The following is a 27690-nucleotide window of genomic DNA, read 5'->3' as shown; positions in this document are numbered from 1 at the left end:
TATTTTCTGTTTGCTCTCCTTTCCAACTATGTAGGAAGACTCCACTTTCACGTTCCTTGACTTTAGGTGTGTCCATGTAATTTGTGTTGGTCAAAGAAATGAAAGCAGCAGGGCCACTCCCTTATCATGCATTTAAAAACCAGTTTTCCCGTTCTTTATGCTCTTTACTCAAGCTGCAGTTGTGGACATATTGAAATGGTCATAAATAATGTAACAAATGAAATGTAATAAATACCCAAAGTCTTCCAGAACCCATAGCAGGAGATAGCACTAACCCAAAGATGGAGAGAAATTGGCTACCAGGCAAGGTTAAACCCTCAAGGTTAAAGCATCCTGGAATATTCAACAACTGTATGGAGGTAAGTTGCCCTGGAGAATTCTGTGGATTCACAGAGTATTTTACAAGGGTGAGAAATAAACTTTTCTTATGTGAAGCCACTGAGAGTTGGTGATTTTGTTATTACAGCATAATCTAGAGTATCTGGTTCACCAGAAAAGTATGCTTACGGAAGTGAATGGCTGAGGTAGGTTGGATAACAAGATCACTGAAGGAGAGGAGGTCAAGTGAAGAGAGGCCAAGGTATAGAAGGATTGTCTGTATGAAAATGTAAGTCACCACAAATTATGACAGCATGGATTTGAAAAGAATGACTAAGCCAAGAGCTAAAATTTTCAAGGAATGGGAGGAATGACTTGCAGATCCTAAATAACTACAAGAAGCAAGTGATATAGGTGGTATAGTGTGAAGACATGAAATCCAAAGCTGAGATTTATAAAGGAGAAAGAGGAAAAGTTCTAGAAGTAGCTTTAAGAACTATTGAAATCTGGCTATTTGAAACAATTACATACAGGAAGATCTTATTTAAAAAATTGTTGCATTCTTCAAATAAAATACATTCTACTGAAACATTACTCCTTTTTCAGAACTTTAAAATCTAAAAAAAATTTTTAAGTGGACCCTTTTCCTAGCCCTTTGACCATGGAAAGTACAGTAAAATATATTAAGAACAGACTTCTTATTCTGGAATCCCATGCATTAGGCAATTATGTGGACTTAATTTATAATGCTCTCACATAATTTAAAACCATGGATATCACTAACTTTGCGTCTAGTTTTTTCTTTTAATTCAAAGTCAGTTCCAATATTTGCCTTTGCTATTAATAAGTCAAGAAATGCAAATTTCTTCTAGATTTGAAATTATACATTGTGCCTGAATTCATTTTACATGAATTTCCATGTATTCCATTTTCCTTTCCAAAAACTATGAGTCATGTATTTGACTATTTTAACCTTTTGACAGTTTTACAATTAAGAGTATAAATGGTTTGGGCAGTAACGTTTAATGTTTTTGCAAATTTGGTTCTGTTCCATGATTTTATTAAGTACTTGATAAATTTAGGAACATGAAGGGTAATTATGAGTTAATACTGAGACATTTACTTCATTGCATGAACAATCTGTAGTACCGTATATTTAAACCTCATAATATTTTGAGGTAGCTTTTAGCTGACATTTAAAGAGTAAATGTTACACTGGAAAACATGTGACAATGGGGAGATGGGGAAAGGAGTTTTGTCTTCAACGCTAATTGGAGATTAGATTTCCTTTAGACCCCAAAATAACTAGCATCCCTTTACTGTGAATGTAGAGAAGAAATTGGTTTAAAGATTCTTCTTTTGAAAAACTAGCAAGTTTATGCATCATTAACAAATTCACGTAATTAAAGGAACTGAAAATGCTCACTATAGACTAGCATGGATTTTGCATAGAAAGAAGTAAAAGCTAATTGACGTACTAATATTTTTATTGAGAATATTAAAATTTTATTGTCAACCTTTTGCATTCTTCTATGTTGCAATATAATTGTTTCTGTTTATTTCTGTACTTTTGCTTTTGGCTATTTCTATTGGCAGAAACATATGCTGTAGCTTAAGTTTGATCTTTTTTCTGCTCTTTAAATATGAACAAATAAAGATATTTGACATGAAATACTATTTTGGAAAATACCGTAAATTCTAGAACTTAGAAGAACTGTGAATTCTAGAACTGTGAAGATCTGCTGTAACTTTCCTTTATACTTCAAATGTCTGTATCCACCAGATTTCATTATATCATGTCCTACAGAATCCAGATTTAATTAAATCTTTAGCTGTAAACTCACCTCCCCTTACTTTGCCATTTTCAGAAGTAAAGGAAACAAGGGTTATAGGAGCTCTCTATTTGCTTTATTAAACCATCCCCAAAGCCAAAAGTCCCTTGATCTAATGTTTATAGCAGATTGTAAAAAGTTAAATTCTTCAAAATTAAGTGATATCCTTAATTTTACCAATCAGAATGAGGGTATAAAGCATAATAATTTCCCTAATGCCTATCATCAGGCTTTGCCTGGTCCTCAGCTCTAATGAGAATATTTGTTTCCTATGAGCAATATTCAATATTTACTAGATGACATGTATTATCCTTTCATTTAATCTTTATGACAATCCTGTGCGGTAGTTTATTACCATTTTTTCCCATGAAGTAGTGACTTAGTGAATTTAAGTAACTTGTTCAAAGTCACACAGAAATGGATGCATTGATATGCAATTATGGGTTGTGTCTATTTCCAAAGACTACTTCTTAACCACTAACAATTTTTCCAAAGTATGATCTTGAGATGACTTATGATGCTTTATAAAAAAACAATCCAGAGGGTCAGTTTGGTTGATGGATCAGATCTTGCATTTTTACCATCATAGGAATTCTGGCATGCCTAATTTGAGAACCATTACAATAACCTTTATAAATGGCCTTACTTGCCCAATTATTGGCTGCTTTGGTTCCCGCCTTCAAATACCCACCTTCCTCTACTCCCTAGACCCAACCCTAGCGGACATACAAGAGGTGAAGATGTAGGGCCCTAATGTGATTAGTATCGAGTCAACACTGAGTCTACCCTGATGTACCTCTTCTGCTAAAGCTAAAGAACATCTCTCTTATGTCATTTAAAGCATAGGGAATTGGACTCTTCCCTCCCCCTTTTATTGAATTTAGCTCTTTGCCTAGGCATGACCAGAACTCATCTACTTTCTACCAGATGTTGATGATGCTACTGTAATTGAATTGTGACCCCTTTATTTCCAGATATTTTCCTGCCAAATTCTGCCCATCTTTGGGTTAGAGTCACAAAAGACTTTGTGTATTTATTACATTAGTTTCCTGGGGTGACACTTCTTTCCATCAACTTCAGCTGAGTGTGAAGCATTCCACATGCTCCATTCCAGAAAGCAGGCTTGTTTTCTGGACTATTCCAGTGACCTGGATGAGCCACATCCTGAGATGTCATGTACCATTTTAAAACAAAATATAGTGACTCTATTATACAGGAATCTACCATATAATCCAATAATATTAGTAAGAGGATTTGGTAGATCCAGCAAAGTTAGATCTAAGTCCAGTGCATGAGACTTAGGAGCAGTGCTTTAGTTACATAAGTAAATTTGTTTTGGACCCCAGATCAAATGCAATATAACAGGATTTTTCTTACTCATTTATTATATATATATATATTTTTTTATTAATGTTATGATAGATTACAACCTTGTGAGATTTCAGTTGTACATTTTTGTTAGTCATGTTGTGGGTATACCACTTCCCCCTCTGTGCCCTCCTCCCACCCCCCCTTTTCCCTGGTAACCACCGATCAGATCTCCTTATCAATATACTAATTTCCACCTATGAGTGGAGTCATATAGAGTTCGTCTTTCTCTGACTGGCTTATTTCGCTTAACATAATACCCTCGAGGTCCATCCACGTTGTTGTGAATGGGCCAATTTTGTCTTTTTTATGGCTGAGTAGTATTCCACTGTGTATATATACCACATCTTCTTTATCCAATCATCAGTTTCTGGGCATGTAGGCTGGTTCCACATCTTGGCTATTGTAAATAATGCTGCGATGAACATAGGGGTGCAACGGACTCTTGAGATTTCTGATATCAGGTTCTTAGGATAGATACCCAGTAATGGGATGGCTGGGTTCATTTATTATATTTTTAAGTAAAGATTATTTGACGGAAACTTGACACGTATTGTGCATCCTTAAATACGATCTCAAATATTCAAAATCTCTTACAGCTTCTGCTTTGGCGATTCCATAATTGCATAATATACATTACCACATCTCTTCCCGAAGAACTCCAAGAAACACCTGTTGAGAAAGACATTAGATAAGAAAAAATGTTTCCTTCCCAGAGCTTAATTCATGAGGGAAGTATGTCTTGAAAACTAAAATGTTTTAACCATGAAATGCAATAGAAAAATTTCAACCCTACAGAGTCTGAAATAAGCCTCTTTTTGCTGCTTACTGATTGCTATCTTTCAAATAACCAGAAATTCCGTGGGTATTAATTGACCACCATTTCCTTTGCAAACCTTTCACCATCTGTTTTTATCAGGTATTCTGTTCCCTCTCCTATCCTTCTCCTATTATGTGTGTCTCTTTTTTGGCTTCATTAACATCGACTCTCAGACCTTGTCAATAGAATGAATAAAACATATTAAGGAACCCCATAAGCCAGTTCAGCATTTTATTTCTGATGATTACTCAGGTTGAATTAATTAGCATGCCTTTTGTGAATAATTTATAAACCAAGGATGAATAGGACCATTAATTGGGATGAGTTCCTGGAGGTTTGTAAATCATTTTTCATGACTGATAGTTACATAAAGAAAGGGCTTTATACCTCATTGGGACATTATCACATAATTCTCCAGCAGCAGTGGAAAAAGAATAATTGACTGAATGACACTCTTTGGTATAGCAGACTAGAATGATAAAATTTAGGACAAGTGCATAGAAAGAAATTTATTCAATTGCCAGAGAGTTGCCGAGGATCTTCATATTGTTCTCCTTACTTTCTTGTTCAGGATAAATCAACACACAGAGAAGGATGTGGAAAACTTCACAGTGACAGCCTTTTGACCAAGAGTGCTTCTTTATTCTTTCATCTTTTCCTGTTTCCCCATATGGGAAACTTTTCCTGGGAAACTGGGTAAGGTGAACAGAAAGATGAAGATCGGAAAGCTGCCTATGTCTATAGTATCATTCTTACATCGTTGTAATCACCTTGATTAAAGATTCTTGCTCTTGAGTAAATTGGAGTAACTTATCTTTACTCTAGTAAATTACCTTTAAGTGGTTTAACAGGGTTGATGAAACTGAAAGCAATGTAGGCTGAATAATGGCCTCCCCAACAATGTCCACACATAATCCCCAAAACCTATGAATACCTTACATTACATGGACAAAGGGACTTTCTAGATGTAGTTAAGGTTCCTTGCTCTTAGATAGGGCATTATTCTGCATTATCAGGGTGGACTCAATCTAATCACATGAGTGGAGAACTTTCTCTGGATGGAGTCAGAGAAGTGTGGCAGAAGGAGTGAGAAACTCCAAGCTGGAGAAGGATTTGAAACACCATGGATGGTTCTGACAGACAGGGATCACATGTAAGGACTGGATAGAGGCCTTCAGGAGCTCATAGAAAGCATGAAAAGGAATTCAGACAGCCTCTAAGAGCAAAGACTGGCCCCTAGTGGATAGCCAAACAGGAAACAAAGGTGTCAGTCCAACAGTTTTGAGGAACTGAATTAGGTTAACACCTTGAGTGGGCTTGGAGTTTGATTGTGTCCCAGAGCTTCCAGGAAGGAACAGCCCTGCCAACACCTTGATTTTAGCCCAATGAGACCCATGTCAGACTTGTAATCTACGGAAATATGAGGTGCTATGAGCTGGTATTGTTTTAAGATGTGGCCTTTTGTTATGGAAACAATAGAAAATTAACCCAAATAGTAACTTAATATAGGTTTGTGGCTTGAGCAAGTTGTTTACCTTCTCTGTGCCCCCACTTCCCCATTTGTAAAATGAGCTTAATGAAGTTATCTAACTCATTGGATTGTTGAGCTGTATGATTGTTAGGTTGGTATATATCATTAACTCTATTTATACAGGAACAGACATAATGCCAAAGAGGTTCTTGGAGTACAGTAAAATACATAATTGAATTGAAGGAAGTAAAACTTCATGCTATAGTATAATAATCGTATTTTATTAAATTGATTACAGATAGAAAAGGAAGCATAAATTTATGGCGAGTCGTCACAGTTCATATGAGATATGTATTCCTGACAATCACTTAATATTTGAAACTACACAGAAAAACAGAGTGTACTTTGTTACCCAGCTAGAGTTGTGCCACAGTTTGGCAACAGTGTTAATGCAGCTTATGATTCAGTGACTCAAGATTCTTCAAAAATATGCAATCACCCGCTCTTTGGGAGGCATTTAAATTATATTACAAAATCATACAAAAAGTAAATTATAATAATTTTATTTCAGATTAATATAATTTGATTGTCATTGAATGCAGCCAAAATGCTCAGATGGTTTTTTCTTTCCAAATGGGTTTGTACAAAGTCAACTGGAGCACAGGCAGCATTCACTGAGTGCACATACTGTATGTCAAAGCAGTCCTAAGCCTTTGTATCTGGGCCTTAAATCCCACTACATAATGGTTTTTTTTATGCTTAATACAGTCCTGGTTAATTAATGCTATATATGAATTATCGCTTAGCTCTTCAACTCACAGGAATTTGTTATGTAGAAAGCTTGATTAACACAGCCATGGAAAGAAGACCTAAAGATGTTATCTCTAGGCAAATGGGCTTGGTCATTTTAAAAACCTTTAGATTTAAATGTTATTAGTGTTTCATTTTCTACTTGCAACCACTACTAAGGCTGATAACCCAATTATAATCTCTCTCTCTATATGTATATATTTATATATGTATAGTTATCAAAATATGACCTCAAGGAGGAGTAGAAGAGCTGTTCTCAAGAATTTATTCACAAATTCTCCAATGTAACAAAATCATGAAGAAGGGAAAACACCTAACACTGAATTTGACAGATATTCACATAGAGAGAAATTTTTAAAAAATCAACGATATCTTTCTTTGCATCAAAATCCAGGCATTTCTGGGACTAATTATAAAAGGATTGAGATATTTTACCATAACTCTAATCAGAGGGTGACATGTAAGGATGAGCATTGCTTCTTTCCTGATATTTCTCAGGATGAGCCTTCTTTAGAGATTAAGTTCACTTGGATATAGAAAAATAACAAACGTATAAATAAGGAGAAAATGTTACTAGTGTATGGATGGAATATCCCAAGTTCTATACATAATTTCAATGTAAATGTAATTAGGCTAAGGCACCAGGAATAGTTGAGCAACTTTAAGGAATATTGCATTTGGATGAGGGTGGGGTAAAGTCTCACTCTTTAGAAGCACCAGGCAATATGTCCACACTATTCCATCTAAATTCTGGAAAAATTATGATAGTGCAAGTTATACTGCTCTTAGTCAGGTATCCTTGAATGTAAAGATGCTGGAAGTTAAGAAAATGTGTTGGTGAGGAGGAAGAAGTTGAAAGCTAATGGAATAGCAAGTAGGTAGGGAGTACTAAACCATAGAAGGCCCTTTATGGCGAGAGATGAATCAGCCAAATCTCGGTGACTAAAGAAGTATGAGGAACGTGGGCTTGGTTTAGGAAGATAGTGCCCATTCATGCATTATAACTATAATGTATACTGAGGTCAGTAATGATGAAAATAGCAGCTTCCATTTATTGCATACTCAATATGTGTCAGGCATGATCTTTAATCCAATAAACCCTATGGAGTAGCTACTACTATTCCCAACGAGAAATAAGGACATGTCTGAAAATTTCCTTTTAATAATTGCAGCATGCTAGTAGATAGATTATCAGGTAGTAAAGACAACTAACATCTGCCCTAGTTCCTGATGAGAAGTCCTGATACAGTGGGGAAGTTAAAGATAAGATATTTTTTGTTATTTCTGCAATTGAATTTGGGGTGGCCTTAGTGACTAGCTTGACCAATAGAATGAGGCAGAATTATGTTTTCTATACCTTTCAAGGGTAAGTCTTTAGAAGTCTTACTGCTTCTATCTGGCCGCTTGAAATGCTCACTCTTGGAGACCTTAGACTCCATGTGAGAAATCTGACAGCCCTAAGAAACCAGGCTGTGAGGAACCCCAAGCTAGCTATGTGGAGAGGCAGTGGAGAGAACCACAGCTGGTCCACTCATTCCAGACCGGGTATCAGGCATGTGAGTGAAGAAGCCATCATGGACATTCTGGACCACAGTAGACATGATCAAAGATGTGGAGAACTGAGGAAACCAATCAAAAGACAAAACCGTGGTTCTGGGACATATGGAACCACTCAAGCTGGCTCAGGCCTCTCCAGTGATTTGAGCTACCCTACCTGAGGCTGCAGTCTTTATGGAGGAGAGATGAGCCCTATTTGCTGTGTTTTGCCTAAATTCTTGATTGATAAAATTGCGAACACAGTTAAATCGTTGATTTTTATGTCATAAAATTTCAACGTGGTTTGTTTCATAATCATAGACAGCCAGAACATAGAGTATGTACATATAAGATTGTAGGGCACATGAGGACGAGATTTCAACTATGCCGCAGTAGTAGACTTGAAAGAAAAAAAAGTCATGATATTCGTCAAGTTGATTGGAATCCAGTGCAGAAATTCTGTACCACATGGGGAGTCCGATTTCTAGATGCAGAAACAAAGGCACATATCCAGTTAGTAACTAAATAATAAAACAGTAACCATATTTTGTGAAACTGTTATGTGTCCAGAATTATGGCAAAACCTCTTACACTCACAATCTCTATTTTTCACAAATTACTCAGTCTAGGTCATATAGCTAGTAACTGTGTGAGCTGGGATTCAAACAGTCCAGCTGACTCCAAATACAGTGTAATTTCCATTGTGTGGTATAGCTTCACTTGTAGCAACTGGCATCACAATAGGGGAGAAAAATCACTTCCTGGCCCTGTGGACATGATGGATTCAGGTTTTCTTCAAGTGATTAAGACACCGTGTCTGTGGCAGCACCCCTACTTCTTGATAGGCTAATACTGTAAATATAGTTGCACACTTGTTCTAAATTAACTCAAGATCTGGTTTGAGCAGAGCCTGTAAATGGAGAGCAACAGTGGCACTGTCTCGCTAGAGCTAGGGAGGGTAAATGCCACTCAAAAGGTGGTCTATTTCTTTGAGAGGATTGCATTCTTATTTTCCAATTCACATGGTTAAACCCTGGGCTTATACATACATCTAGAAATGCTTCAATCTTATATTCTTCACTTTAATTCTATCACACTCACACGGAAATTCTTCCTTAACCAAGACTGTGGGTGGTGAGATTTATCTTATGAGTAAGATTAATTGACTTCAATTAAAGAGTTGTTTCTGGTTTGGCCACTTACTCGTAATATGCCTTTTTCAAGATATAAGTTCATTGAGCCTGTGTTTCCTTACCTGTCAAAGGATATAAGCATACCATATCACAGATTAATAGAGGTAATGCGTGTAAAACTCTGACATCATCATCATATTATTATTATTTTCTTTCTTCTATTATTCTTTTATAGAAACATAATTTCTTTCAAAGAATAGATCTCTAGGTCAAGTTCCATTGAATCCTGTAATTACCTCCCAAATGGTCAAGTACTTATTAAATATTTTTGTACACCAAAGAAGGTCTCAATTTTGGATATAATTCCTTAGTGATCACATGGTTTTAATTTTGATTTTATTAATTTACTGTAAGAAAAAATTTCAATAGCAATGACCTGTCACATAAGCAAAAAGGTACTGAATATTTTTAACTAGTTATAACAAGAATGTCATGTAAGACATATATACAGTTACAAAACTTGGATAACCTCAAAAGAATATCATGATCGTTTTCTAAAATCTATGTGTTCTCTCCAGATTGTCTAGTCATTGATGATCTGGTATATATCCAATGATGAGGGTCATGTAAATCTATAGTTTTTGTGTGAGTTTTTGTGATTTCTGTACTCCTGGAAGACTACTATTCAAAAAGACATCTTGGTACTTACTTGCTGGTCATTAAAAACATGGGATGCAGTTAAACCTGTAGTTGCTGCCAAGTGAAGACAGATCTTAAAGTTAACTCTTAGGCGGATGTCAGGCAACAGACAATGTTTGATATTAATCCCGACATTATACTTCCTAGTTATCATTAGCCGGCATAGTTTATATTGAAAAGCAGGATTCAATTATCATCTCCAGAACATAAGAGGTCTGGGAGAATTATGTATCCTTACTCTTGGTCATTTTGGGCTTCTCATGATGCCTTTTTGGCCTGAGAACTAGGACTCCTTCCTACTTATAAATATTAATTAACTGAGTCAACAAGCAAGGAGAATGTGCTATCTTAAGCATTTATAATGACAGATGCTGAGTTCTTGTTCATAAATTCATATGTGTGGAGGAAACCTTTTGTACAGGTCTTACAGACTGTAACACGGGATGTATGCTTCCCCTGAACTCCAGGTAGTCTCACATGTGATTGTGCCATAGCATTTAGTGCTTTGATTACACATTTTCCAATATTAAATTACATATATTGAAAATGGCGTGAGGTAGAACACATAGACCATTATAGCGCACATGTGGAGATGCTGATTATGGGCGAGACTCCATTCTAAGCACTTTACGTATATTATCTCATTTATTTCTCATTCAATCTTATTGTTTACCTGTAATTGCATCTCGATTTTAGGTAAGAGAACTGAGATTTAGTGCGTTAGTTAGCATGTTAGCCCATTCGTATTGATGCCAGTATTTCCACTCTTGTCTGTTTGGTTCCAAAGCTCAAATTGTTATCCACTGTGCTGTACTGCTTTTAACCACTCTGTTTAATAAAATCTTGCCAATTGTTAGTTGATGCATTACTAAGAGATCTTTGTACCTATTCTCATCTCCTGTGGAAGTTTGAAAACTGCATTTATAGATTATTGAAAAATACATATGCTTCTCAGATCACCTTGTTCTGAAAGTCTTTCAAGCATGTTGCATTCTTGAGAGATTTATTTTGAGTGTTCTTGACTTTTTCCCATCAAATGTCATTTTATTTGAAATTTTTCTATATGCAATGTGTCTTGGGCTCAACACATTAAATTAAAGTTATCTTCTGACAATTTCAACTCTTGGGATTATGATTCTGAAAATAAGAAATATTTGAATAAGGATAATGAATGAACAATGACTCTTGTTCTTACCATGTGTGACATAGTTTATTTGATGTATATCTGAATGTCAGTGTCCTATAACTATTTGCTATCAATCTGCAACACAAATTTTAATCAGACTGCAAGACCAACGTGTGAAGGGATGTGGCAGAACTAATGAGACTATAGCCACTGCCCAACATCCATTGCTCAATTTAAACATTGGACACAGAAATTCTGCTATGTAGTATACCTTTTTTTTTTTTTTTGAGGAAGATTAGCCCTGAGCTAACATCCGTGCCCATCTTCTTCTACTTTATATGTGGGACGCCTGCCACAGCATGGCTTGCCAAGTGGTGCCATGTCTGCACTTGGGGTCCGAACTGGCGAACCCCGGGCCACCAAAGCAGAAGGTGTGCACTTAACCGCTGCGCCACCGGGCCGGCCTCACTGCTCCATAGTATACTTTATTGCACTGGATATAATAATTATTCTCTAGATGGCAAAAAGCATTAGGGTTTGCAAAAGTATTAGAATACAGCCTGTGAGAATGTCATGGGTCACTATCAGGTATTTTCTTAGAAAATAGTTTAAAACTTTAATAATTGATATTTTAAAAAGTTTAATTCAGTTATCTATAAAATTTGTATTATAAAATTACTTATTACCAAGAAAATGACTCTGGATGAACAGGCAGTACCTTTTGAAAGTCTTCATATACAGCACAATATGAATTATATATCATACTATTTTTATTTTATTGTTATTTTTTACATTTCACAGACTGTTTCAGTGCTGATAAAGATGATGGGATGTGAAATTTACTTAAATGCATAAGTTGGAGGCAGGGAGATACCCTGCAAACTTAAATATAAAATTTCTAACAAAAGTAAAATAAAATAACAAATATCCTGTAGCAGTTTTGCAGCAAAACCAGAGTGGTTTCTCCTCCTTTTTAGAGGCTGTCTGTGAATGCTATGTCTGATATCCAGATGCAGTATCTCCTATGGTTAAATGTAAAACTTCCCTTGACAGTGGTGACTCCCAGCAGATGATGGGAATGAATTAATTTAGAAAGCTACTATCACTGTTCATATCAGGTTCTATCACCTCCCAAGCATCACAGACAATTTTACTTCAAGAAGGCCAATTTTTACTGAGTTTAAACCAAACACCACGCAAATAGCCAGGATTTTGCCCTAGAATGTGATTCTCAGAGCGGGATGACCCTGTTTTGGAATTTAGTTCGGAAAGGAATCATCCCCTCTTTCCCAAATGTCCCAATGCACCCTGCTCTGTGTCCCCTCAGAACAATAGTACTTACCTACATCATACTGGATATACCTTGTGTATTTCTTCAGCTGTTTCTTTTGGGAAAATTTCAGTTCTAATTTGCTGAGTAAACTAGGAAATGGCTGTGTGTATGTGTTTTGTTTTCTTTTTAAATGAATTACGTAATGGGATATTTGGAGATTGTGGGGCTTTGATCATTGATGATGCTTTCCTGTGACTTCAGTGTCAGAGGAAGTGTGTTATATATACAGTAGATGAACCCGTAACAAGGAGTTAGGAGACCTGGACTCTAGGCTTGAGGCTGAGTGTTTAACCTACTGGTCTTTGGCAGTTAGCTCCTCCAGCATTCTTCTTTACTCGCCATCACCACAGAGAGCTACGTTTTCTCATCCATTAAATGAAAGTGTTAGACACTAAGGACCATCCTACTTCGAGCAAGAGATGAGTTACTCAAAGAAAATTGTCCTTGCAAATTGAGGGCAAGGACAACATCACATATTTAATTTGTGTTTCCTTCTTCAGCAAATAATAGGTTGTGTAAGGTCCTACTTGATGTCTAATGCATTGGGAGCCAAATATCTGTTTGTCAACCCACTAATATACTGCTGGAGACACTGAGGATAAATAGACACCAAGACTCAAAGTTCACTAGTTCCCTATCTCTCTCTTTTCTCTTTCTCTCTCTCTCTTCTTTTAAATGAATTATATCTCCTAAAACTGAAGTGAACTCCCACCTTTCCATGCTCTAATCAAAAAGAAGAGTGATTAGATGACTGAGGACCCACCACAGAGATAGGAATTTGCTTTTTTTTTTAATCTTGGGGCAAGACTGTGGTTATTCATTTGCAAAGACTTGTAAACTTCTGCAAAGCAGGGCTCTCTTATTGACATCTCTGAAAGTCTGCCCTGTGTCCTTCGCCCAGAGCAGTTCGTTGCACATAAGGGCTACTCAGTGATTTTGTTGCCCTGGTTTTTTATTTGATTGGTCGATAATTGTGATCAGATCACTGGAGCAAGATAATAAAATAATACTTAAGCCAGGAGTGCACTATCTGCCAGCATAGAACGATTTAGAAATATCGGAAGCAGGTTTCATCTAGATGCATATGTGAATCAAATTTGACTTTGTCATTTATTGACTCTGTTGGTTTTTCCTAGTCTAGTCTCATGCGGTGTCCAATACAGCCAGTCACGCAGGAGGTTTGAAGATACAATGAAAACTATGTAAACCATAAAACAGAACTACCGAATTTTCTTGCATAGCTTTGAAGCAACAACTTTTCATCTTTACAACCTGCTAACAGTCAGTACTAACAATTACACTTAAGTAGAGTAAGTACAATGATTGCCTACAGGGATAACAGAATGTTAGGATATAGGAACTATTTTTCAAACAAAATATAAACTACTACTTTGAACAGAAAACTCACGGAATAGTTTAATATCATAACAACACAAATCTTCTAAAAATCGTTGAATGTCCTTTATGTAGAATATGAAACAAGAAGACCTTTTTCACAAACGATGTTTTTTATATACTATCAGTGAGTAGTATTCTTTATATCGATTGACCATAAGCCTGAAAACTTTTGAAGTGCTTTGAGAAAACTTATAAAAAAAGGGGAAAAACGGTGTGAAATAGATTTAGTTTCATTTCTGAGATAAGCGTCTTTATTGAATATCAGCGTTGTGGTGAATAGCAACTTCAGGAGTGTGTTTAAACGGGAAACATTTGTTGATTATCTTCTCTGCACAAGGCACAGTGCTAGAGGTTTTCGAGCCACAAAGCTAAGCCAGAAAATTTCGTCTTCCAAGTTGCCTATGTTATATTAGAATAGATGAACATACAATTCTTCCTATATTTTTGTTTTATTAACCATTTGAAATAGTCTCAACTTTTAAAATAAAATTAAGAAGTTGAATATATTGGTAAATTATTTTTTCTGATGATGAAAGAAATCTTTAAATGATCTTCTTAAAGCAAACTTTAATCGTGTCTCAAAGTAATCAAAATTTTGAATGGCTCTCTATTGTTTTCAGAATTAATTATAGATTTCTAAGTGCACACTGAAGGTATTTTGTACCATGATCACAAACTACTTATTTTCCATTGTAATCTTCTGAGACTTCCCTATGTATACTCCAGGTACATTAGAATTTCACCTTTCTCTTTCCTGGACACTCTCTTGCCTTGATGACTTTGCTTATTCTGTTTCCACTTCCTGAGTTGTCTCTACCCACTAGCAAAAGTCCAGTCAATTTTGGGACTGGCCTGGTGGTGTAGTGGTTAAGTTTTCGCACTCTGTTTTTGCAGCACGAGGTTTGTGGGTTCAGGTTCTAGGCGTGGACCTACACACCACTCATCAAGCCATGCTTTGGCGGCATCCCACATTAAAATAGAGGAAGGCTGGCACAGATGTTAGCTCAGTGACAGTCTTCCTCAAGCAAAAAGAGGAAGATTGGCAACAGATGTTAGCTCAGGGTTAATGATCCTCACCAAAAAAAAAAAAAAAAAAAGAAAAAGAAGAAGAAGAAAAAAAAATCCAGCCAACTTTTCAAAAGTACATTCATGAAAGTTTTTCTAACCTCACTATATTTCCTTCCTCAAAATCCTAATAATATTTTTTCTTGGACTCTCTCCCAGAGCATTTATTTTCTTAAGTTAAAGCACTTTGTATTGTTTTTGTTAGTTTAGTTATACTCATCCTAGGAGGTATGAAGTATCTCATTGTGGTTTTGATTTGTGTTTCCCTAATGAGTATAACTGTGAAAGCTCCCTCTCCCTTTCTTTTTGAGGAGTCCAGCTCCTGGCTAGGCACTTTCCTTTGGAAGTCTCTTTAATTGGGACCTTTAGCAGATGCTTTCCTTAGGTTCCTCTGCCAAGATGTCCTTATGGGGGAAGGAGGAGAACCTTGACAATTTTCTTCCACTCAGATTCAGTATTCAGATTTTTTCCGTTAGCACTTCCACATCAGCAATCCCCCACCCCAGTCTCTGTCCCCTGGTTCATAAAACTGCAGGAGTCTTTTTTCAGAGCTCCCTCACAGTCTTTTATCAGTACTCCATTCCACGGGGGAAAATGGAATAGTGAGGAGAGAGAGCACTTTCTCTGGCTTAGCCTCTAGCTTATACTACTACAGTCAATGATTAAAGACTTGACTGTTTCTTTCATTTTGGCTTGCTATCTTATAGGTTGCTCCAATATCTGGCAACTCAATACTCTCAAGCTCAGGTGAGCTCTTGACTCTTTTCACCTTTCTTTTCTTGAGTCTTCAAAAATTTGGTAAGGGGCCTCTATGTGTCAGGCGCCTTGTTTGGTTCTAAGTGCCATCAAAGAACTAAGGGTTTAGTATCAGCACTCAAGTAAATCAAGGTTTGCAGGTCAGAGGAATAAGAGCTATAACTGACAGTGCAAAAGGAATAAGGAGGAGAATCGAGTTAAGCCAGTGAACAAAGACACCATCTTGGCTCATGAAATTGAGATGTGAAGAGTCAGTACGTCTTGGGAGGGTGCTATGGGTATGAACTGATATCTCACTGTGGTTTTAATTTGCATTTCCCTAATGAATAATGAGGCTGAACATCTTTTCGTGTACTTATTGACTTATTATTCTTTGGAGAAATGTCTATTCCAATCCTTTGCCCATTTTTTAACTGGGTTATTTGTCTCTTTATTGTTGAGTTGTAAATGTTCTTTGTATATTTTTTATAGTAGACCCTTATCAGATATATGATTTTCAAATATTTTCTCTCATTTTGTGGATTGTATTTTCACTCTCTTAATCGTATCTTTTGACACACAAAAGTTAATTATGATGAGTGCAATTTACCTATTTTTTCTTTTGTTGCTTGTGCTTTGATGTCACAGCCGAGAAACCATTGCTTAATCTAAATTCGCAAAGATTTACATCTATGCTTTTTTCTAAGAGTTTTCAGATTTAGCTCTTACATTTAGTTTTTTTAAAGCCCATTTTAAGTTAATATTTGTATATGATGTGAAGTAGGGATCCAAATTCATTTTTCCTGTACATGGCTATCTGATTGTCACAGCACCGTTTACTGAAAAGACCATTGTTTCCTTCATTGAATAGTCTTGGCATCCTTCTCAAAATCAGTTGACTATAGATATATGGGCCTTATTTCTGAACTCTTAGTTCTATTCTATTGATCTATGTATTAGTCGGGGTTCTCCAGAGAAACGGAACCAATAGGATCTACCTATCTGTCTATATCTGTATCTCTATCGCTCTAGATCTATATAGAGGCAGTATAATTCTAGCTTGAATTAGAAGACCTGAGAACCAGAAGAGCTGATGGTGTCAATCCCAGGCCAAAGACAGGGGAAGGCCAATGTCCAAGCTCAAGCAGGCAAGCGGGCAGAGAAGGAATCATCCCTTTCTCACTTTTTTTTTTGTTTGAGGAAGATTAGCCCTGAGCTAATTACTGCCAATCCTCCTGTTTTTGCTGAGGAAGACTGCCTCTGAGCTAACATTCGTGCCCATCTTCCTCTACTTTCATATGTGGGATGCCTACCACAGCATGGTGTGCCAAGGAGTGCCATGTCCGCACCCGGGATCCGAACCGGCGAACCCAAGGCCGCCGAAGCGTAACGTGCGCACTTAACTGCTATGCCACTGGACTGGCCCCCTTCCTCACTTTTTATTCTATTCAGACCCAAAGTGGACTGGAAGATACCTACTCACACTGGAGAAGGCAATCTACTTCACTGAGTCCAATTCAAATGCTAATCTCATCCAGGAAATCCGCACAGACAAACCCAGGAATAATTTATAAATCTGGGCACTCCATGGTGTAGTCAAGCTGATACATAAAATTAACCATCACATGTCCATCCCTTGTCAAATTGGCACCCATATGCATCTCTTTAAACCAGACTTAATCTCCATATAAAGACAATAAGAAGGTCTTAATTCCTCTCAATGTGATACACTTATCTTACATACAATCAAAAACACACTAACCCCTTCCCCAGAAGAAGTAAATCATTAAGTGATGTTTATTCTTCCCCTTGATGTCCTGTAACTGGCTCAAGTCTGGGAGTTGATTGAAGGGCTGTGACTCTCTATTTTTATGATTCAAGTTAGACTTTTGTTCACTTGACCTCGAACTTTTCTGCTTATACAGATCAAGTAAGAATTTAGTAGATTTCCTATTTATTTCACTTCTAGGAGCACCATAATTAACTAGCCAACACTGTAGGTCTACATAACTAGACTATTTTGATTACTGCTTTGACTCTGCTGTCCATTAAGGTAACTATGCATACCTTGCCTTTGGCAGTTGAGTGCAGCTACTTGGCCCCTGTCATCCTGGGATCCAATTACTCCCACTGCTTTTGGACTTTCTAGTTGGGTGACTGCATTTCCACTGTAAAGTCTGGCCTACAGAGAAGAGTAATCACAATGCTCATCAAGGATGCTGGAGCTCCCGTCACAAACTTTTTTCTCAAAGTATTGGTGAAAGGTATGTTTTCTGGATTCTCCTAGTATGGGTGAGTAGGTCTTAAATGACAAGTCCACTCTAATGTTCCAAATTCCCTCAGCCTTTGAATCCCTTCCTCTACATTAAATCAAGGGACATTGGGCATTTCCACTCACAGTGTGCCATCTTTTGATCCATGTTTCAGCCAACCAACCAACCAAACTGTTTCGAACACTTTCTACTCCCAAGCTGCAATATTAAATGCAGAATTTCTGCTTTGTTACCCCATGTCAATAGATTTAGCCTGATCCACCTTTATGTTATTTCCACCATTATCCCACACCCTTAATATCCCTTCCAGCACATGTTCCCCAGATTCCTGATTGTATAAATTAGAAAACTCAAGTAATTCTTTTAGAATTAACGTACCTCTTCATGGGTCACACTTTATACCTCACCTTTAGGAACCTGCAATGACTTGAGTCTAGTGATAGGTCTAGAAGCAAAAGGAAGTGGTGGGGGTGGGTCATGAGGAGAATCAGAATTGTGTTGCATGGCAACCGCCTAGGCGAGGCCGGTTCCTGACTGGTGTAAGAGGATGAGCCCAAGGATTCCAGTTGTATCTATTCTTATGCCAGTACCACGCTGTTTTAATTGCTATAGCTTTGTAGAAAGTTTGAAATTGGGAAGTATGAGTCCTCCAGCTTTGTTCTTCTTTTTCAAGTTTGCTTTGGTTATTCAGGGTCCCTTGCATTTCCATGTACAAATTAACGTCAGCTTGCCCATTTTTAAAAAATATGCAATTGGAATTTTGGTTGGGATTACGTTGAATCTATAGATAAATTTGGGAAGTATTACCATCTTAACAATATTAAACCTTCCAATCCATGAACATGGGTGTCTTTCCATTTATTCAGGTCTTTAATTTCTTTTAACCATGTTTGGTATTCTTTAGTGTACAAGTCTTACATGTCCCTTATTAAATTTATTCCTAAATATTTTATAGTTAAGAATTGAAAGTTTATGTTGAAAGTTTCTTATCTGTTATTTAGAAAGTATACCCTGGGAAAAAGATGAGATCTAAATTCTAGGTCTAAGATTGGAGATATGATAATTACTTAGCTATTGGAGAAATTGAGGCAAGAAATGATGAAGACGTGATTAGATAGTGAGAATGAGAGAATTCTAATGGCAATGATTTTCATTAAAGATGTATAATCTTTTAATTTTGTTTACTGGTTTGATGAAGATGATCAGAAGTAGAGATGAAAGAAAGATAAAGCCTTGATTTAGATATCTGAGTCTCCTTATCCACGCAGAGAATGAATTTATGGAAATGAGCAAATATAAAGAAGAAAAGTGTGATTTTTAGCATGAGGCATAGTGAATTTAGAGTGCCTGTGGGACACTTGAATAGAGGTGTTTAGGAAAAAGATAAATACACATATCTGAGCCCAGATTGTGCCCTGAATAATAAATCACTATTGAGAAGGCAGTAAGAACTGTAATCCAACCTGTGCTTGTAGTGCTGAGCCATTCACTCTGGTGAGGGGGCTGTGTCTCTCCCAGGAAGGGTATCTTTTCCTAATTGATTCATCTACAGTTGGTACCTTTTGAAAATTCCTATAAAGCTTCTGTATGTGAGAGTGGTGAGCATGCTCAGTAAAGAGCCCATGGCTGGAGATAAATGTGGGAGAAGGACACTGATCGTTGTCATTCTTCATGGCCAAATCTTTGGAACTGTGCTTATAGTCACAGGTTTAGAGCTGGACAATTCTGTGTTCACTCACAAGTGGAACAAATTGTCAATCCTTTCGAACCTTAGGCTGCTGGTTTATAAAGGTGGGATAATGAGTATTTAATTCACAGTGCTATTGTGGAAATAAAGAATACAATGTATATTATATCGTTACTAGAGATCCTGGAGCATAGTAGAAGCTCAATAAATATAAATGGTATGATTAAATAACCCAGTTATCTAATCAAACCCTAACCTAGGTGTTGCTGTGAAGGTGTTTTGTAGACGTGATTAACATCTACGATGGTTAACTTTAAAGTAAAGGAGATTACCCTTGATAAACATAAATGTGTGTCATCTAATCAATTGAAAGCCTTAACGAACAAAAACTGAGGTTTCCCAGAATAAGAAGAAATTCTGTGTCAAGACTGTAACATCAGCTCTTGCATGAGCCTACCATCAGGTCCTACAAATTTCGCACTTGTCAGCTCTCACAACCATATGAGCCAATTCCTTGAAATACATCTCTTTATGTAAAGCTTATGTACATATATCCTACTGGTCTGTTTTTCTGGAGAACTCTGACTAATAAAACCTGGGCTCTTATTTTCTTGGATTTGTTTTTTTCTGCCTCATAATGGAAGTCTATTTCTACTAGTAATCTCTTCTTTGTTCTTGTTCCCAGTTATAAGTAACTGAGCAGAGCCCACCAACTGCCTCATCCCCTGAAAACCACATATATTCTCCTTCATATTATTATTTTTTTACTTTATATGAGCATGTACTTATAAAGCTGTCCTTGGTCTGTATTCTTCAAATGTTTCCTTTAAGGTATTTTATTAAAAGTCCATTTTTGCCTTCTATCTGAGTTACAGTTAAGAATTCCAAATTCTCTTGGGGACTGGCCCCATGGCCTAGTGGTTAAGTTCAGTGTGCTCTGCTTTGGCGGCCTGGGTTTGGTTCCTGGGTGCAGACCTACACCATTTGTTGGCTGCCATGCTGTGGTGGTGACCCACATACAATATAGAGGAAGACTGGCATAGATGTTAACTCAGGGCAAATCTTCCTCAAACAAAACAAGGAGGATTGGCAACAGTTGTTAGCTCAGGGTGTACCTTACTCACACACACACACAAAAAGAAAGAATTCCAAGAGATTTGGCAGAAATATTCCACATTCATGCTCATGTGCTAGTCTACTCTCACTTCATTTCTTGGACTTACAAATGATTTTTATTCTCAATAATAACCATAGATATTCCAGAGTTCTTACCAGTAAATTAATGTATTAGTCTTCATTAAAACCCATGTTACCACCACATGTACATACAAACACAGTTATAGAAATATCCCTCAGTCACTTTTATAAATACAAAATTATTGCATTGTTTTATCAGTTAAGAACAAGTAGAAGGGGCACTGTTATAGAGATGCTTATAAACTCAGTAAGGGCAAGGACTATGTCTCTATTGCTCACTATTGGATTCTTAGGAATAAGCATAATTTTCCTTAAGTAGTTTTTGAATGGATGCATGTATGTGTAAGAAACATAAAAGATCCAGAAATATTATGACTTAATTTCTGTGCAAATTTTTTAATATTGCCATCATCTTATGGCTTTATTTTCTGTCTGAAAATCCTGGTCATTCACTTCTTTTTTGTATTTAGATGAGAACACGTTCTCATTCCATTTATCCCTAGAGTTTTCCGTTAATCAGAGATGTTACTATTGATTTGTTCTTTTATTAGTTAGACTCCTCTAAAGTTGAAATTATTGGAAGTAAAAAGGCATGGATCAGATCTGTCCAAACACCATACTTATTTTAATTTAGACTTCAATATGAATTTAAGTTTTATAAATCATTCTCCTAGGGGATTTTTGGATGAGTAGATATACTCTCATTGTAGATATAACTTTAGTTGCCTTAATATTTGCTATGCATTCAGATTCAGATAATAGCATATACTGCCCCTAAATGCAAGACATTATAGTAGCTTTTATAGTTTTAGAAGAATAGTTACTTTCCTATGAAGATTCTTGATAATCTCTGTGTAGATTGTTGGGTAAGTGCAGTTTTTTTTCTCTGTTATTGACAAAATTATCAAGTTTCTTTTTTAACTATTGGGATTATTTATAACCTGCTTGATCTTTTTCTTTTCGTACTTGATCTTTGAAAGTTTAAAGTAAACTTCATTTTCACTTATATAAGACAATTTCCTAGATTTGAAACTTCTATGTATGGATGTTATGTATTTATGTGCACAAATGAGGTACCCTAGTTTTTCCTACCACACAGTGAATTTGGAATTCATGGTCAATTTATGTGGCATATACAATACACTTGTGTCTAGAAATGCCCTGGTGGCTTGATATCCCCCTTTACTAAAACAGACAAATACTCAAATTAAGAATTAATTAGTACAAAGACATACTCAAATAAGAATTCATTATTATAAGAGTACCATTTATACACATTGTTTTGATTGTCCAGAAAACTTGAGTTTTAAGAGCAATTTATAGATACACATTCTGATTATGTAGTTTCAGTTGTTAGATTAGTTCATTTCTAGTTTGTTTTTTCCCCCAAATTAAGATTAAAGCTTTACAGATTGCCAGATGATTTAGTCAATATGCTTGGATAGCGACATCCATGATGTTTTAATTGGAATTGCAATGTAGGATGTGCGGATAAACCCTCTCAAAATTGAGTGAATTGTTAGCCTATAACACTGAACTCTCTGTAGAGTTTAGAGCTGAGGATGGTATATAGCAAACTCCAGTGTTTAGACTCAGCAAGCTGTCCTTTCACAAGGAGCCAACCAATTCCATTTGGTCTCTTTAATCAACCACCAAGGTTGATATGGTCGAGCAGTTGGGCTTAGTTATTTACTTTTAATCAAGGTATTTTAAGCATAACCATAATTTCTAAATAATTGGTCCTATATTCCTTCTTTTTTTCTTCTTCTTCTTCTCCCCAAAGCCCCCCAGGTTACAGTTGCATATTCTAGTTGAGAGTGCCTCTGGTTGTGCTATTTGGGATACCACCTCAACATGAATTGATGAGCCGTGCCATGTCCGTGCCCAGGATCCGAAACGGTGAAACCCTGGGCTGCCAAAGCAGAGCGTGCAAACTTAACCACTTGGCCACAGGGCCGGCCTCCTATATTCCTTTTAATGTCTATACAAATATATACATTTATATAAATTTTATACAAATATATAAATATTTCTCAAAAAATGTTAAATGACAAAATTATTTTATTATGACAGTTATTTATGGAAAAGTACAGCACTATAGAAGAAGAGTTGCTTTGAATATGGAGTTCTTTTGGTTTGTTTTAACTTGAACGAACATTGCTATAGCAGTTTTGGATGCCATTGAAGGCAATTAGAGAAGTTCCTAGGATTAGATTGCCACATCCTGAATTGAACTGAGCAAAGAAATGAACTCTAGCTATTGTACGCTAAAAAATGTGAAAAGGAAAAGTATTACCTTGGTAAGCTGTCTATTTAAATAAGGAACATATTAGAAGCAAGCAGCAATTCATTTTATGCAGCACATGAGACTGGGCAATTATCCTGCTGACTGAAGCTTTTTGTAAAATTCTTGTATAATCTTAAGTGAAAGAGATACACTATTTACCATGGAGGCAAAGAGTGACTTCAAATCGTCTCTGCATTAATTCGTCTTTACCAAAGGACCTAATCCCTACATGTAATGGAAAAATTTAAGGAAGATCTTTCTTCCTTCCAAATCCTAAGTATTATTATCAAGATATGTATCCTTTGGAGATGATTAAGACAATTAGTTGGAGAAGGAATTATATTATCTAGTGAATCAATCCAAAGGGCTTTGCTATTTCCTCTAGATTTCAGCGAAACAATCACAGCATCATCAGTGGAGGTATTTCACAGAACAGAAAGCAGTCCGGAAGGAAGTAGCTGGGAGCAGTGAAGTAAACTTTGGACTTAGGTATCAGACGTGTATTTGTGTCCCAGCCTCGACACTCATTGTGTTGCCTTGGACATGTAAACTGCCATTTTTGAGTCACAACTTTTTCATTTAGCAGGAAAGTATAACAATATTCCTCATGAAGTGATTGGAACATTAAATGAAAGAACACAGGTAATACACCCAGCAAAGTGCTTACAGAGAAATAATCCAAGAATCAGAGTGCCTTCTTATTTGGAGTCAAAATTGCTTCCCTGTAACTTTGTCTCATCAGTCTATTTCTGTGCCCTACAGCACCCGGAAGTCGTTGAGTATTTGAAGACAGTCGTGATCCCCAAACCCACTGTTAAGTCTTCTTTTTCTCCAGTTTAGCATTTCCTAAACGAGGATAAAACAGCATTGGCTGTACAGTATTTCTCATAATAGGAAGGAGTTCCCTGGGGAAGTGAAATGGGTGCAAATAAAACAAAACAAAACAAGACCTGGGAGTCTGGGAACTCCGTGGTGGTCTCCGTGGTGGTCTCCGTGGTGGTCTCCAGGTTACTGGTAATATCATGAAGAGAACTGGTATTTGGAAGGACTAAACAAGGTTATACTTAATGGGATAGCAGGTTTGAGACAAATTTTGCAACTTCACATTGTCTCCAATGCCTGCTATTTAGACTTTTCCATAAAATGTTTGAAGGCTTTTATTCTGTTGAAATAATTTCCCTGTGTTTTTGCTGCTATATGAGTCAATAGCTCATAAGTCCTTTTGCTTCGTTACTTTGGTACTACCTGTAATAAATGAGAGTTTTCTCTTTTCCTTAGAATTAAAAGAAAAAGAAAAAAGTTTCCTTAATTGGCTGACAGGTCAGTTTAACGTGGTGGTCTGTTCGTGGGATTCAGTGGATGAGTAAGGAGCAATTATATGGGTGTGTTTAATCACTGCCCGATTTTTCTATAATTAGCCCAGAGGTGCTAGAACCAAAGACAGGACTGGGGCAGTCTACAGCAACTGTTTTTTTTCCCTAACAAAGCATATTTCTTCCTAAAAGAGCAGATTTCCTTACAAAGTACTCTCTACAGTTAGAGTTATCTTTTTGAACATCCCAAAGTTTTAGGCATTCATATTGGAAAGTGAAGTGGATTTCTTTGCTTCTGAGGGCCTCCCAAAAAGTTACAGAACAAAACTGATGCTGAACAGCTTTCCTCCAGGTCATCCTTCCTACACTGTGGGGGCAAGTCACATAGCGCTGCTTCCTTGTGAAGTTAACAAGTGTTAGGACAACAAAAACATGACAATAAAAAATACCGCAAGAAAGAGTGCCACAGTCAAATAAATTTGGATACACTTAACTAGAAAGAGAAAGATGGAGGAATACAATATTTTGAACAATTTTCTAGATTAATGGATATTGTAAATCTTTCTGAGGAAACATTCTATATACCATATTCCTTAATTTTTAGGTAAGAATTTTTTTTTTTTCTTCGTGGAGAAACTTCTCTTCGTCTAATGGAATGGAATGAAATTTGAGATCTCTTCTATGGGGTTGACACGGTGAAGTGAGGGGACCATGGATTTGAAGTTAGAAAGGAATGAATTGGGCTGTTACCTCTGCCTTGTACAAGCTATGTCATGGAGACAGATATTTTATTTCAGTCTATATCCTTTTCTGTAAAACGTGTGATTGTAAAGATTGTTTGGGTTAGGTGTATAAAGCTTCTAATATACAGTAAACACAGCAAATGGTAGCAACTTTTATTAAAGATAAAAGAAAATGTATTCAAGGAAAGATGCAAATATTTAGATACATGTTTTGCTTGAGATAATATATAAATAAAATGTTTTGAAGGAATAAATACTAAACTATTCATAGGAAAAATTTTAATAAGTTTATGTATAAATGCAATCTCTGATTTGGATCAAAATTTGGTGACTGGGAACTTAAATAACATTGAACTGTATTATTGCTGCAACATAGAGATTATCTTCTTTCCAGAGAATCTTCTGAAACAATATAGATTTTTTAGTTCATTAAAGTATAAATATCATAACACAGATATGTTCCATGAGTAAGAAGGCAATGGATAGTCAAAATTATGATTAAAAGTCTGAACTCAAATCAAATTAGTCTCATAACACATTTATGAAATGTGCGTTTGTTTAATCCCTTACTTTCTAGGCTATTCACCATCTATCCAATAAAGCTGATTCTGCTTTTTAGAATTCTTAATGAGAAAAAGTTTTAGACTCCGCAAGTGCTTGAGTTTCATGTCGTGTATTTTCCAGTCAGAGGCAAATACTTTCCCAGGTTACTAGCTCTAATCAACCTGAAATACTTAACCTAAGTAGTTTTACCAGAGGAATAGACATCTAAACTGAAATATAAGGATCCTAATTGTTAAATCATCCTTAGTATCAGACCGTTTAGGTGTTTGTTAAAAAGCTGTTTTCTTTCTCTTGAGCCTCTATTAAGGCTCATCGCTATTCCAAGTGTTTTCTTTAGATACCAGGAGTGGCGCAGTGACCTTCCTTATAAAGGGAGAATGGAGAACCCAAACCTCTATGGGAATCTCACTTTTCCTTCTAAGGCCAAGTTTACGTTTTTTGTTTTTTTCAATGGAATCAGGTATTTGAATCTTCTAGTAGGTAATTTAGATAAGAAAAAAATTCTTTTCATAATGAAAAATAACCCAAATGAGTAATTTCATTACTCTTTTGGTTTGATGTTTCCTGTTAATAAAATTGTATTATCATTCTAAAATAGTGAATTCATTTTGTCCAGTAAAATGCAACAGTGAAATTTTTCAATCAGCACAAACTTAAAAGTGATTTATTGTTATTGTTTTTGAAAATTAAAGCAAATTGTTTCTGGAGAAACAATAAGATCTTTTGCTAATATTACTAATGTCTAAAATAAATTCTTTCTTATAGAAATATTTCCACACATTTAACTCTTAATCACAATTCTAAAAATAATAGACAGGAAAAGCCAATAAGCAATTAATATATACATTACTGAGGTTCTGTTTTTAAATATAAGCTATTCAAATTGAAAATGAACAAATATGCTTTTTTATTGCACAATTATCATATTATCGTTCTGTTAAAATATTTACATGCTGTATAAAAGCAGGGCTATAGATTCAGATAGAGAAGGAAAAGCATATATATCTCATATATATATCATATATATTCAAATATATATTTGAATTAAACTACTTTCATTAAATATGCATGTCATGTCATAATAGTAAGACAACATCTGAGAATATTATATAATTCGAGGATGCATTGGATAGTCAGTGATTTTATTCCTTCTTATATTAAATATATTTATTAATATTATTTCAAGGTTGATTTCAGAGTTGTGGGAGGATAGTTAGAGAACTACAATTCTGATGGTTTAAGATCCCCACCTGCATTCATTGTCTCTCTCCTGTTTTCAGCTATTTGCTCAGAACCTCTCATGGAGTGTGTGAGGCTAACTGTGATCCAGAGTGTACTTAGAGTAAATTTGTAACCATTTCACACTTCAAAAAGGGAAAGTTGCTCAACACTGTAATGATCAAGTTCGAGAACTGTATCCTCTTGAATGAAGGTAAAATAATTTTCTATCCAATAGAGATACCATGGCAGTTCTGTCTTAGGTCATGAAATCCAGTAAAGGTAATTGGTTAAGGTAATATCATATACAATATTTGCTTCTGTCTTTTTTGTTTATTTTCAAAGAAAACAATTTATGACAATACTTTGAAAAGAAAAATCTTGTCTGTGTGTAGAAGATCAGCACTGACAGTATCAAGGGCAGAAAAGTTCAATTCTACACATTGATGACATTTTCTAAAAAAGCACTCTTTCTAGTTTCTTATATCAAAAACATCTTCGGCATTATCAATATTTTTAGTTAGCCATTTTAATAGGTATGTAGTGGCATCTCATTGTCATTTTAATTTGTATTTTACTAATAACTGATGATTTTTGAGCTTATTTGCCAGTCATAATCTCCTTTGCTCATTTGGTATTTTTTCTTTATTACTATGTTTTGAGAGTTCTTTATACATTCTGGATACAATTCCTTTATTGAATATGTTATTTCCAAATATTTTCTCTGAGTCTATGATTTGACTTTTCATTTTCTTAGCAGTATC

Source organism: Equus asinus, chromosome 2 (genome assembly GCF_041296235.1).
Source record: "Equus asinus isolate D_3611 breed Donkey chromosome 2, EquAss-T2T_v2, whole genome shotgun sequence".
Lineage (NCBI taxonomy): Eukaryota > Metazoa > Chordata > Mammalia > Perissodactyla > Equidae > Equus > Equus asinus.
The sequence above is the reverse complement of the archived record's forward strand: the minus strand, read 5'-3'. Positions refer to the sequence as shown.